Raw genomic sequence first — 12,319 nt, 5'->3', positions numbered from 1 at the left:
AATTCACATAACACGTTGCAATCAGTAGGTTTTTTTTTTTACAGTGACTGCACAGTTTTTTTAGTGCAACTTTTTCAGTGCACAATACATTGGAGTCCATGGGTGAAACCTGGGGAAAATTTTCACTCCTCACTACTCAAGAAGAATTAGAATAGAGATGATACACATGTTTTGGGCTTCTGTGCCATGCCAAGGAAATAGCAGCATGTGTTCTGAGCTGCTGTGAGTTACCAGAGCCTATAGAACGTACATTTACCACAGCCACTATGACAACTTTAACAGTGGTTTTTGCATGTTTTCCTGTATACACCCATTTATTGTCAAATGTTGTGGGGTATTTTATAAATAAATGCTAATTGCAATTGCAGTTTAGAACTCACCTAGCATGTGCAGTATCATGAACACTGAAGAGGTGGTCTAAAAAGATCCATTCTGGACTGTTACAATAATTTCAGCATACAAAATGCAGCATATTTTATATAAAGTTTGTCATGCTTAATTAACTTTCACAGGCATAGGTACCATTAAATACGCTATCTGTAGCAGAAACAGATAGTTTACACGCTTTTGCTCAGTAAGGTCTGGAACCAGCCAGGTGGAAAGGGATCACAACCTGTGGTGCCGTGCTCTAAGCCCTGGTTAATAACCGACTGATAAGAGCCATTCCATGTGGGTGGTGGAAGCCCATGGAGGGGGAACTATTGAGGACAGCATTAGTTTGTTTGATGCGGTCCTTGATCCGACCGTCTGTATTCTTCTTTTTTTGTGATCCGATCGTTGGACCCTAGGTCCCATCGGATCAGCCGAGTATAGCCACCTCAAGCTGTGTCCTGCTAGGCCATACCCCCTTGCATTCCTGAGGGAGGGGGTAGTGTCCAGTTACCTGATGCCCCTGAAATCAATGATAAATATTCAGCTCTTCTGACTAAACTTTGGCTTTCCTTAGGAGGACCCATTTCCGTGGGGGTTTATCCCGTTTGTTTCCCCTTGCCTCCAGGACCAGGAAACTCTATATTTGAAGCTAAGTATAGGTTTTCTATGGTTTTTCCTTTTATTTTATAAACTGTTTGTATATTTTTGTTCATTTGTACTGTTATACCTTTTATAATATTAAATATAAAATGTACTGTTTGCTCTAAATGACCCTAGCCTGAAAGTGTGTAGCTGTAAGCCTTAGCCCTCGGCATACTGTGTGCTGATTAACCATTTGAATGCTGGTAGGAAGAGTGTATGTTTCAATTATATTAACCCTTGAACTACTAGAGTACCTGGTTTCTTTCATCTCCAGTGGGAGGAGTATCAAAATGGTGAGAGTTTTGTATGAGTTTTTGGGTATTGGTTGGTGTTTGGAGGAGTTGTTGTGCTAGTCTAACCTGTGTGCAAGGTGTGTGAGAGACTGAGATAGTGATCCCTGATGGCCACATCTAAAGTCACGTGCAGCTGGAAGAACAGTAATCTGTGACAATGATATACACATATGCTTAAACACATTGGTGTCAGATTTGTAGGTTGTAATAGCAATGTGTGTGATTCACCAAGGGAGTAGTTATCCCCAATTACATTTCTAGAAAGCTGGCAATAAGTAGTGATTGAATATAATTGATTACATTTATTCAAATATGGTCATTGCAAAATAGTGCCTATCAAATATTATAGAACTTTGTTTTACTTGATGAGGCACACAGATAAAATATTTATCTGTGCAAGTGGAGTTTGAGCTTCAAATGGATGTCCAGTCATTTGAAAGTTCATTACTTACAAGCCTTCAACACAAGCAAGCCATTCTGTTTTAAATACAAATGCATTCATTTCCTTTGGCTGAGCATGTTGTTAATTTAGAAATCGTTATCTTGATTCATATTAATGAGAGCTATTTATGAAGATTCATCTGCAACATAAGGAGGAAGTATGGTCTTTTAGGTCTAAAAATGGCCTAAAATACAGCAACCTATAGCAGATTCTTCAGATCTTCTTATTTTTTCATTTTCAGATGTTTTTCCTGTTGTAGCTTTGATTGCTTTTGATCAATCTCTCTTACCCAGTCTGATGTTTGCTGTTCGAAACATGCCAACACACTGTACTGTATATTATAAAACATGGTCAACAACAACATTTTTATCACTTGTTTTTCTAACCATTAGGTTAAGAAAGCTTGAAGCGTTTCTTTAATCCAACAGATTCTTTTCAATTATTATTATTAATAATATTCTTTAGGGCAGTTTTTGTAATATATTCTAGATAAGACCAGTCCATAAGCATTTTAATTATAAAGAAAATTCCCTGTGAAGAGAGCAGAAGCTTTTATACTGCTAGATAATTAATTCCTCCATGGCTATCTATTTGATGTTCTGTAGAATACAAAGCAGTTCATCTTGAGTAATCCCTCAAAATTGTGCTTGCTTCTTATCCAAACATTGGATTAAACAATAGGGGTTTCTTTTACAGTCAGCAGCTTCAAAGTGTGCCTGAAATATTATTACTAACCTTCATTTGCTTAAGCCCATTTCTTCACATCAATAAATATAAGAGGCTTAAACTAATCAAATCACATAAAATTTCAGTGTGAACAAGGCAAAAAAGGAGCCAAACTACAATAAAGCTCAAACTATAGTATGACTAATTTTATCAAGGATGAGGCCATCACTGTATTCTTTTTGGGATTGCCCCATGTTTTGGGATCTTGCTTATTGCAACTTGTATTCTTTTGCTTTGCACTGTCACAGATATTATAAAAGGTTTTGTGTTAATTAATTCTTACGCAAAGGACTTCTACAACCACAAAATGTATTTGGTTATATATAGTTTTGCCTGTATCCAAGATGACAGTACAATATATGTAATACTATAAATGGGCAATAAAATCTGCCTTCTACAGAAGAGGAATCAATCAAAGGAAGAAAAGAAAAGTAGAATAAATACACAATTACTGCTTGTGCAATTGAGAAAGTGACAGTGTGCAGATGGAAGAACTGAGATACAAGCATAGGGAGATCGGAAAGAACTGATAACTATTGAATTAACTAGCAATAACATTAAGGTACACAAGATATTTCCAAGAATATTGAAGAATCACTATTCAATTAAAACGGAATTGTGAAAAATAAAATTTAATATAAGCTTCATCATACTGAAATAAGATTTCTAAATATAATTAATTAAATCTCATTACCTGCCTTTCTTCATTCTCTCTCTTTGTGCAGGAATTGGGAGCCTGATTTTAAATGACAGTTAAATAAATAGATGTTATAGGGGGGCTTCTAAAAGAAATGTCTCTCTACATGCAGAATTTGTGCCAAAGTCTGTTATTTTGTTAGATTTTGTTTGTTCTGGAATCAGTTAATCTGCTAGGAAAGGCAGTCCCCCTATAAGATGTATTGGATCTAACTGTCAATGAATATCTGACACTCAACTCTTACATGAAGACAGAATGAAGAGAAACAGATACTGAGGAGGATAGTGAAGATAAACTTGATTATTTCAGAAACAGTATTTCAAAAGTTTCTTATTTCAGTATGCTGACGCTTCTATTATATTTTCATTTTCACGATAGCTCCCTTTTAAGGGAGGTCATTTGCAAGCCACCTTATATTCCAAAGGACTGTAAAAAAATATCACAGTCAGAGAATGTACTCCCAAGGCTATTATTGCCCTCCCCCCTGCTGTTAGATAAAGTTCTGTTCCTTTGTGCATTTAAATTATTATACTTTAATTTTGTTTGTGTCACAGCTTTAGAAGGGTTTTTTTAGCAATGCCAGAAAAGTTAGTAAATTTAAATTGGTCAGTTAAGCCCCAGGAGTTACATAACCTATGGCCTGAGCTTCTTGTAACTTTAGATTTCAAGACTCCTGGGTTTATTTTGTGCACGTGGACTTGTTCAGCAGCTGATATAATATGTACAGAGCAGTAATGTATCAATGTTTAAATCAAGCTGTGTCTATAAATGTGTCTTTGTGTGCTCAAATGCATGGGCACAGCTTGGTTTTCAGTCTGAATTTGCCCCTTGGCAGTATTCTTTATGGCAATGTGTCTACTTTATGTACTGTACATGAGGCCTATGATACAAAAATGCTTATAGACTACTGCTCTCATTTGATTAGCTAAATTCATTGTTTGGACTGTGCAATGTGTTTGCTGTGAGCATTATAATCAATACAACCAGAGCTTATTTTAGCCATCTACAGCATAGTCAATATATTGATGGATACAGAAAGAATTAAGTTAAGCCACAGATCCATTAGCACCTACAGATTAGACAAAAGCAAGCTGGCATGTTTAGAAAATATTCCATTTGGCTCCGATATAAAGGATGTGGTGAATGTTTTATAGGGTCCTCCTTCCTGCATTAGTGATGTTCAATAGCAGATTGTTAAACTTCTGTGTTGTTGCTTATATTCTTGGACAACATTTAATAAAGTAGACTATTGAGTTTAATTATCTTAAATGCAAAAGTGACATCCGTCTTTATTTAAATAAGGGACTGTTACCTTTCAATGTGTAAGCCAAATATTTAGTTAGTTGCTAGTGAAAACTTTTAGACTATAGCAGTTCTATAAAAGCAAAATATTTATTATACACAGCCTTTGACTGCATTAATGCCATCCACATAGAGATTCTTTGATCAATTCATTTTTTCATAGATTTAGTATTCCTATTATAGGCCTATTAAAATATAGCAAATAGCTCTTTAAAATCAACTCCAATAACACGTAAAAGTTTGTACCATAGTGCAGTGCTTCTTATGATTCTCTGCAGACAACTTCTTAAACTTTGACAAAATATGGTGTTGCAAACTTTAGTTAACTTTTCACAATTATACTGTAACTTATAACCTGCTTGATGTTACATATTTATATTTTTTTCCTCTCCTGATAGAGATACTCCATTTATTATTTAAAATTAGCCCCAGAAAGCAATCACTTTAAAGGGGTTTATCACCTTTGAGTTAACTTTTAGTATGATGTAGAAAGTGAAATTTTGAGACAATTTGCAATTGGTTTTCATGTATTATTATTTGTCGTTTTGGAGCTCTTTAGTTTTTGTTTTCAACAGCTCTCCAATTTGCAATTTCAGCAATCTGGTTGCTAGGGTCCAAATTACCCTAGCAACTATGCATTGATTTGAATAACAGACAAATATGAATAGGAGAGAAGTAATAAAAAATAGCAATAACAATGTAGCTTTACAGAACATTTGTTTTATAGATGGGGTCAGTAGAAGGCAACTAATTCAAAAACTATATGAAAACTAATTGAAAAGTTGCGTAGATTTATCCAGTCTATAACATGTTAAAAGGTAACTTAAAGGTGAACTACCTCTTATATTCCAATGTTGCCAGTGTTTCTTTAGCACCATTACAAGATAAGGTTCCTCTTCTGTCCCCACTTATTTAATTTTTTTAAATCATTCAATACAGGATTGACATTTTTCTTGTGCCCTCCACTAAGCCTCCAAAAACTTTCAGAATAGGCATTTTTCCACAAAAATTTAAAGTTTTTTTTTCAAATTGGTTAACATGAACACAATTCCTACAGGGTCTTAAAAACTGTGGTATATTCTAATAGATGGTGGCTACTACTATAGGAACCAGTTAATTGCTTATTAAAAGTCTGCAAGAATTTGTTGCCTCCCTTGTATCTTACCTTAAAATGTAGAAACTTCATCTTCTAATGCTTGCAAATCAAAAACGTTGGTCTTCTTGGAATTCTGTAGACAAGTATTAGACGCTATGGATTCCTCTGCTGATTTCTGGCCTCTCCAAACAGATTTTCCATTGTCTTTCCCCAAAACAACTCAGATGAATTCAAACGCCTACAATACAAACAACTTTTAACACCTATTGTGATTGTATGTTTAAGTGTTACAAGGATCACATTTAGGGGCACATTTACTAAGGGTCGAAATTTCTAAGTGGTAAAACTTTGAAATTCGATCATCGAATTGTATAAATTCGATAGTCAAAGGTTTTTTTGAGTGAATTTAGAAGTTTTCGATCGAATTCAAATAGAAATCGTTCGAACGATTAAATCTATCGATTGAACGATTTTCAAAAAAAAACCTTTGACTTCTAAAAACTTAGCCAAATACTGGCTGTAGGTTCTAGGAGGTCCCCATAGGCTAACATAGTAATTCGGCAGGTTTAAGGTGGGGAATTCAAAGTTTTTTAATTCGAATCGAATTTTGACCTATTCAATGGTCGAAGTACCCAAAAATTACTTCAAAATTCGAAGTTTTTGAATTCGAAAATACACTTTGAATTCACTTCGACCTGTAGTAAATGGGCCCCATAAAGTAGCACCAAATTTCACTCTTTGTTTTATAAAATTGTGCCCATTACTCACATTAAGAGCAAGGTTGTGTTTTATTGTGTTACTTTACACCATGACGGAAAGAGCCCTTTATGATGAAAAATTTGTTATACTCCAAAAATATTTTATAAAGAATTGTATATCTTTTGTAGGTTGATAGTATATGCCATAACCTGATTGTAGCTACTCTGGATACTGTGTAGATTAACTTCACTCTTGCACCTCATACCTATTTGTTTATGAACCTTGTATGGTGCCTAATCAATATATATGAAACAGACAAATGCTATATTTTGAATACACCAGAGGAAGGGCCCAATAAATATAAGTGCTACAGCTTATCCTGTCTTAAAAGGGATGTGCCCCTTATATTGCAATTGGTCTTAATTTTATGATGGATTCTAGGACTACACTCATCCCAGCAACCAGACACCAATTTCAGTGAATATGAAATATTTAAATTAATTGAATATTAAATATTTAAATTAATAATGATAATTAAGACTCGGAATGAACCTTCTTGCTTCTTGGTTGTTGTCTGTCACTGACCTCACCATCCAGATAGAGGCAAGAGACAAATCAAAACTACTGGCATCAGCGCAGGGTCCTTATTCAGATTTTTCTATTAATTAAATTCTCATTTCCTTTGTGCAAATTCAATATAGCTTTTGCAACCTGGAAACTGTTTAGGGACCACTTTATAGATTTTATAGAGTGCTCCAGTGCGCAGTGTATGTAATAAAAGGTCTTACTGGAAAAGTCACATTTACTCCATAAGAAGACACCTTCAAGCACCTCTTAAAAGTGCGCAATGAAAATCTTACATTGCGAAATGCAAATTTTTATTCTTATTTGTGTGAATTGTTTTTCTATTTGTGACTTTTATTACACTTACCCCATATTATTTATTCACAACTTTTTTTTCAAAACAGAAATTGTTGCCATAATAACGCTGTCAGTAATACAGGGGGCTTGGGAGCAATCTTGCATTTTATTCCACAAATGACATTGAAAGATGTCAATTTATGTACCCAAAACTAAATGTGAATTATTTGATTAAGATGCAGTCTATGATAGATGGCTTTCACATAATATGCTGCTTTGTAGATAATGGGTTTCAGGATAACAAATCCCATACCTGTACTGCATAAAAAGCATAAACTATATTTTGTGGACCTAAAGAAACATCTCTATCCCTGTACAACGTATACATCTGATAACTATGGCTTCCAGTTTTCAATTTTTTTTTTAAATCATATAGATATCTTAACCTTATTCTGTAGCTTGAATATATACTAGAAACTCTTGGGTATGATTTGGTTAAACCATTGTTGCCTGTAACATAGGTTTAAGAACTTTAAACTCTGCATATATCAAAGTGTTGGAAATGCTTTTAATAGCAACATACATCTGTCACAAAGCAGACCTTTTCAGCAGTGTTAAGGCCGGAAACTGTACATCTCTCATCTAAACTGTACTACTTAATGTAGACCAAACTATAACAATGAGTTATAGCAAATGCAAAATGTATTTCAATGACAATTTATAAATCATTTGATTATTTCCTAGAGTAATTTGCATAGACAGAAATACAGACTGAAAAATAGAAGACAAGATATAACTACAAAGCTCATTTCTGTTTACACCATCAGCAACCTTAAAAAATAAAAAAAAAGGAAAAAGACGTGTGACATTAACTTGAAATGCCAATGCACCAGCAATCTGTTTCTAGTGCATAATGCCATCTGCATGCCTATGAGATATTTTAACTTTGAGTTGTTTAATCTCATAGAATGTGTTTTTTCTTTTTTTTTTGCTTTACTATCTGAATGCAATAACTACAAAAAGAGACAACCAAAACTGACACTAATTGGCTCCTAAGTTGGCAGGATCTATACAGAGGGCAACTATGCAACAGTTTAGAGCTGAACTATCACATCTCACCTTAACCCATACATCTGGTTGTTTCGTCATCAAGTTGATAACCTTGCAGTGCTCTGTGAATTTTTATTACTCTTGGCAGTCTTGGCAGTACTTGAGAGACTTCTTAATATACTCTACTGTCATCTCTATAGCAGTTTGAAATTGATAATCTTTTCTTAAGTAGAAAATATTAGAAATATTCAATGCTTTGGTTTCTTTCCCCTGCACTGAAAGAATTTTAGATCCTCACACTAATATACTGTATGCTTGGTACATACACACACACAGGAATTTCTAATTTCTTTTCTAGTATATTGGGGTAAAACCTTGATATTACTGTATGTGACACTCAGCACATGACATTATGAATTTCCAGACATTACAGCTGCTTGGTTTAACCAATTCTTAATGCCTTCAGCTTATTAAGTCTGAAGTCACTCCAGATATTTTTTTTTTGTAAGATTTTCTTTATTAACTTTTTCACTTTTTATACATAGAAGAAAGAAACTAAAGAAAACACAAAAAGGAAGAGAAAAGAAAGATGGGCTTCCCAGATCACAGTCTCATTTAAAGTGTAATTGGCTGGTAATTCAACAATGTCTCATTTTATCCGTTACCCGGATCAGTTAGCGCATCGTCCAGCCAGCGATCCCATATTTTCCCAAACTTTTCGGGGCAACCCCGGGCCAGGTATACCAATTTTTGTTTTGGAAGCATGTCGTCAATGAGTTTTTTCCAGAACTTCAAGGTGGGCGGCTCCATAGATTTCCATGTCAGGAGTATTGCCTTTCTGGCATAGTGGAGTAACTGATGGAGGCACAACCTGTCTCCTGACGGAAGACTCAAATCTCCAATGTGCCCCAATAAACAAAATTCAGGGGTCCGGATGTTAGGTAAGCCCAAAGAGGAGACCATAAAAGTAAGTATTGAAGTCCAGAAGCGTTGTATCTTAGGGCATTCCCAGAACACATGCAAATAATTGCCTTGTTCAGCATTACATTTAAAACATACATCCGGATATCCTTGATATATTTGTGCCAACCTGTGCGGAGTATAATAAACTCGATTCAGAAATTTCGTGTGAATGTATCTATCCCTTATTGAAATGTTTATTTCAGGGATCTGCTCCAGTATTTCCCTCCAAGATCCCTCATCTATATCGGGAACATCTTGGGCCCATTTACCCTTAATATGCCCTATTGGATCGAAGTCCCCCTGCTGGAGGATGGCATAGAACCAACTGACAGGTTTAGAGAGCTCAGGCCTGCGCAAGTAGCGTTCAATAGTGGATTCTGCCACGTTCACAGGTTCCATGGCAAATTGGGCCACGAACACATGTCTGAGCTGCAGATACCTGAACAGCATACTGTTCTGTAAATCAAATTCCTGTTTCAGTTGAGCAAACTGTTTGATGTGCTCAGAGGACACTATGTCCTTAAGATATTTAACCCCTGCATTAGCCCAAACACTTACATCTGGGATAGCCCTGAACTGGGCAAGGTTCTTATTGCCCCACAATGGGGTCCATTTGGACCATTTGCCTCCCTTCCTGTACTCTGCAATTACCGTTTTAGAAAATATGTGCAGCACTGATTTCATATTGGGGGTTAAGGGGTACACCGATGTGAGCCCTCTGTGAAGTTGATTGGCCAGAGCTTCAAAAGAGGAGATCACCGCTGCATCCAGTACAGTCGCTTGATTATTAGGATCAGGGTTAAGCCACCACCAGGCATAGACCGGCTGACTAGCATAAAAGTATAATTGAAAATTGGGAAGCGCTAGGCCTCCTTTAGTCACCGGGGCTTGCAGCATTTGCAGAGAAATGCGAGGTCCTTCCCCAGCCCACACCACATTTCTGACACAAGCATCCAGCTCTTTGAACCACCTTCTGCTAGGTATAACAGGCGCATTATGAAATGCGTAGAGAAATTTTGGCAGGAAAATCATTTTTATTAAATTAACGCGGCCTGGGAGGGATAACGGGAGGTTAATCCAGTTCTGAGCTTTCTGTTTTAGGGCTCTCACTACCGGGGAAAGGTTTAATTCCATGTATTGCTGTGGGTCTTTATGAATCACTATACCTAAATATGTAAAAGAAGATACCCACTGCAAAGGGATTCCCTGGGGCAAATCCCTGCCGCACTCACCATCAATTGGAAACAGCACTGACTTTGCCCAGTTGACCCGAAGGCCAGAATGGTCACCAAACTGCACCACCTCCCTCAAAAGCTCTTCAAGAGAGTCTCTAGGATTGGCCAAATATACTAGCATATCATCTGCGTATAATGAGATTTTCTCTACAACCCTTTGGATCTTGAGCCCCTTAATATCAGGATTATTCCGAATTAGTATAGCCAGTGGCTCTATTGCCAGGGCAAATAACAAAGGGGACAATGGGCAGCCTTGCCTGGTACCTCTAGCTAGTTGGAACTCCTGGGACAGCTCTCCGTTAATCAAGATTCTGGCTCGTGGAGCATCGTATAATGCTTTAACCCACTTGATGAAATGTTCTCCCAGCCCATATCTTGTTAGAAGGGGCCAGAGATACGACCATTCCACCGTATCAAAGGCTTTTTCCGTATCAAGGGACACTACTACTCTTTCCCCCGTGTCCTCATGAGTGGCCCATATGTTAGTAAAAAGTCGCCTTATATTAATATCCGTGGCCCTTGTAGGCATGAAACCTGTCTGATCAGGGTGGATTAGTTGGTCTACAACCTGCTTTAGCCTATTGGCCAAAAGTTTAGCTAGTATTTTAATATCCGTATTTAAAAGGGAGATGGGCCTGTAGGATTCACATCTGTCAGCTGGCCTCCCTGCTTTCAGAATTAACGTAATTGTGGCTAACTTGGAGCTGTCTGGTAAGGGGGTCCCTTGGAGTATGGCATTGAATAACGAGTGAAGCCTGGGTGCCACCAATTCTTTCTGCATTTTGTACCATTCTATAGGTAACCCGTCCGGTCCAGGGGATTTCCCACTGGGAATTGCATCTATAGCCTCTGTTATTTCTTCCAAGGTGATTTGCTGGTTAAGCAGGGTGGATTCCTCAGGGTTTAGTCTTGGAATCCGGATCGTATCTAGGTATTGGGCGAGTGTTGCTAATGAGTTATGTGTTTTGGGACTGTATAACTTAGAGTAGAACTTAACAAACTGAGCCTGAATCAGGGTTTGCTCATGAATTTCTACCCCTTCGGCTGTGGACAGCCGTGGGATAGATGTTAGTTGTTGCGGTTCCCTTGAGAGTATGGCCAGGAGCCTCCCACATTTATCCCCCCTATCATACCACGAGGCTGCTCTCCTAATTTCCCACTGGGAGTATTTATTAACATAGGCTAAATTAACATTCCTTTGCGCGAGCTCAAGAGCCGCCCCCTGCAGTTCAGTAGGTACATTAGCAAAGTCCTGCTCAGTCTCTGCCAATCTTTCCCTCAACGTTTGCAGCTCTGCATCATGTCTGCGCCTGGACTCTTTGATTAAGGAGATGTACACTCCCCTAGTAAAGGCCTTACTGGCGTCCCAAGCTACCTGTTCCTGTACTGTCCCCTCATTAAGTTCCCAAAATTCCCCATATTGTTTGGTAAAAGACTCATTGACAAAATCATCTTTTATCCATCTGGGAGGCAGTTTCCATTGACGTATCCCTCCGCCATCACCTATTCTGAGAACTAATTGCAGTGGGGCATGATCGGAGCACACTCTAGAGTTAAAAAATACTGAGTCCACTCTCTGTAACACCCGGGGAGAGGCCAAAGCCAGATCTATGCGAGAAAGTGCCGATGTTGTCACCGTATAGCATGAGTACTGCCGTTCAGCAGGGTGCATCCATCTCCATGTGTCAGTTAGATTTGTGGTCTCCAACCAATCCCCAAGAGCCCCAGAGTCCCCCCCAGATGGGCGGAGTCTATCCAGCTTGGGGTCCGGAACCGCATTAAAGTCTCCGAACCAAAGGGAGGGAATGTCGCCTATCTCCGCTACTTTTTCAAGAATCACCCGTAGCAAGTCAAGCCCACCCGGGGGAGGGGAGTACACATTAACTAAGATCAAAGTGTATGTGCCAATCGTTACCTTCAATATTATATATCTGCCTAGCC

The sequence above is a fragment of the Xenopus laevis genome, chromosome 3L, assembly GCF_017654675.1.
Source record: "Xenopus laevis strain J_2021 chromosome 3L, Xenopus_laevis_v10.1, whole genome shotgun sequence".
In the NCBI taxonomy this organism is placed as follows: Eukaryota; Metazoa; Chordata; class Amphibia; order Anura; family Pipidae; genus Xenopus; species Xenopus laevis.
Note: the sequence above shows the minus strand (reverse complement) of the source record.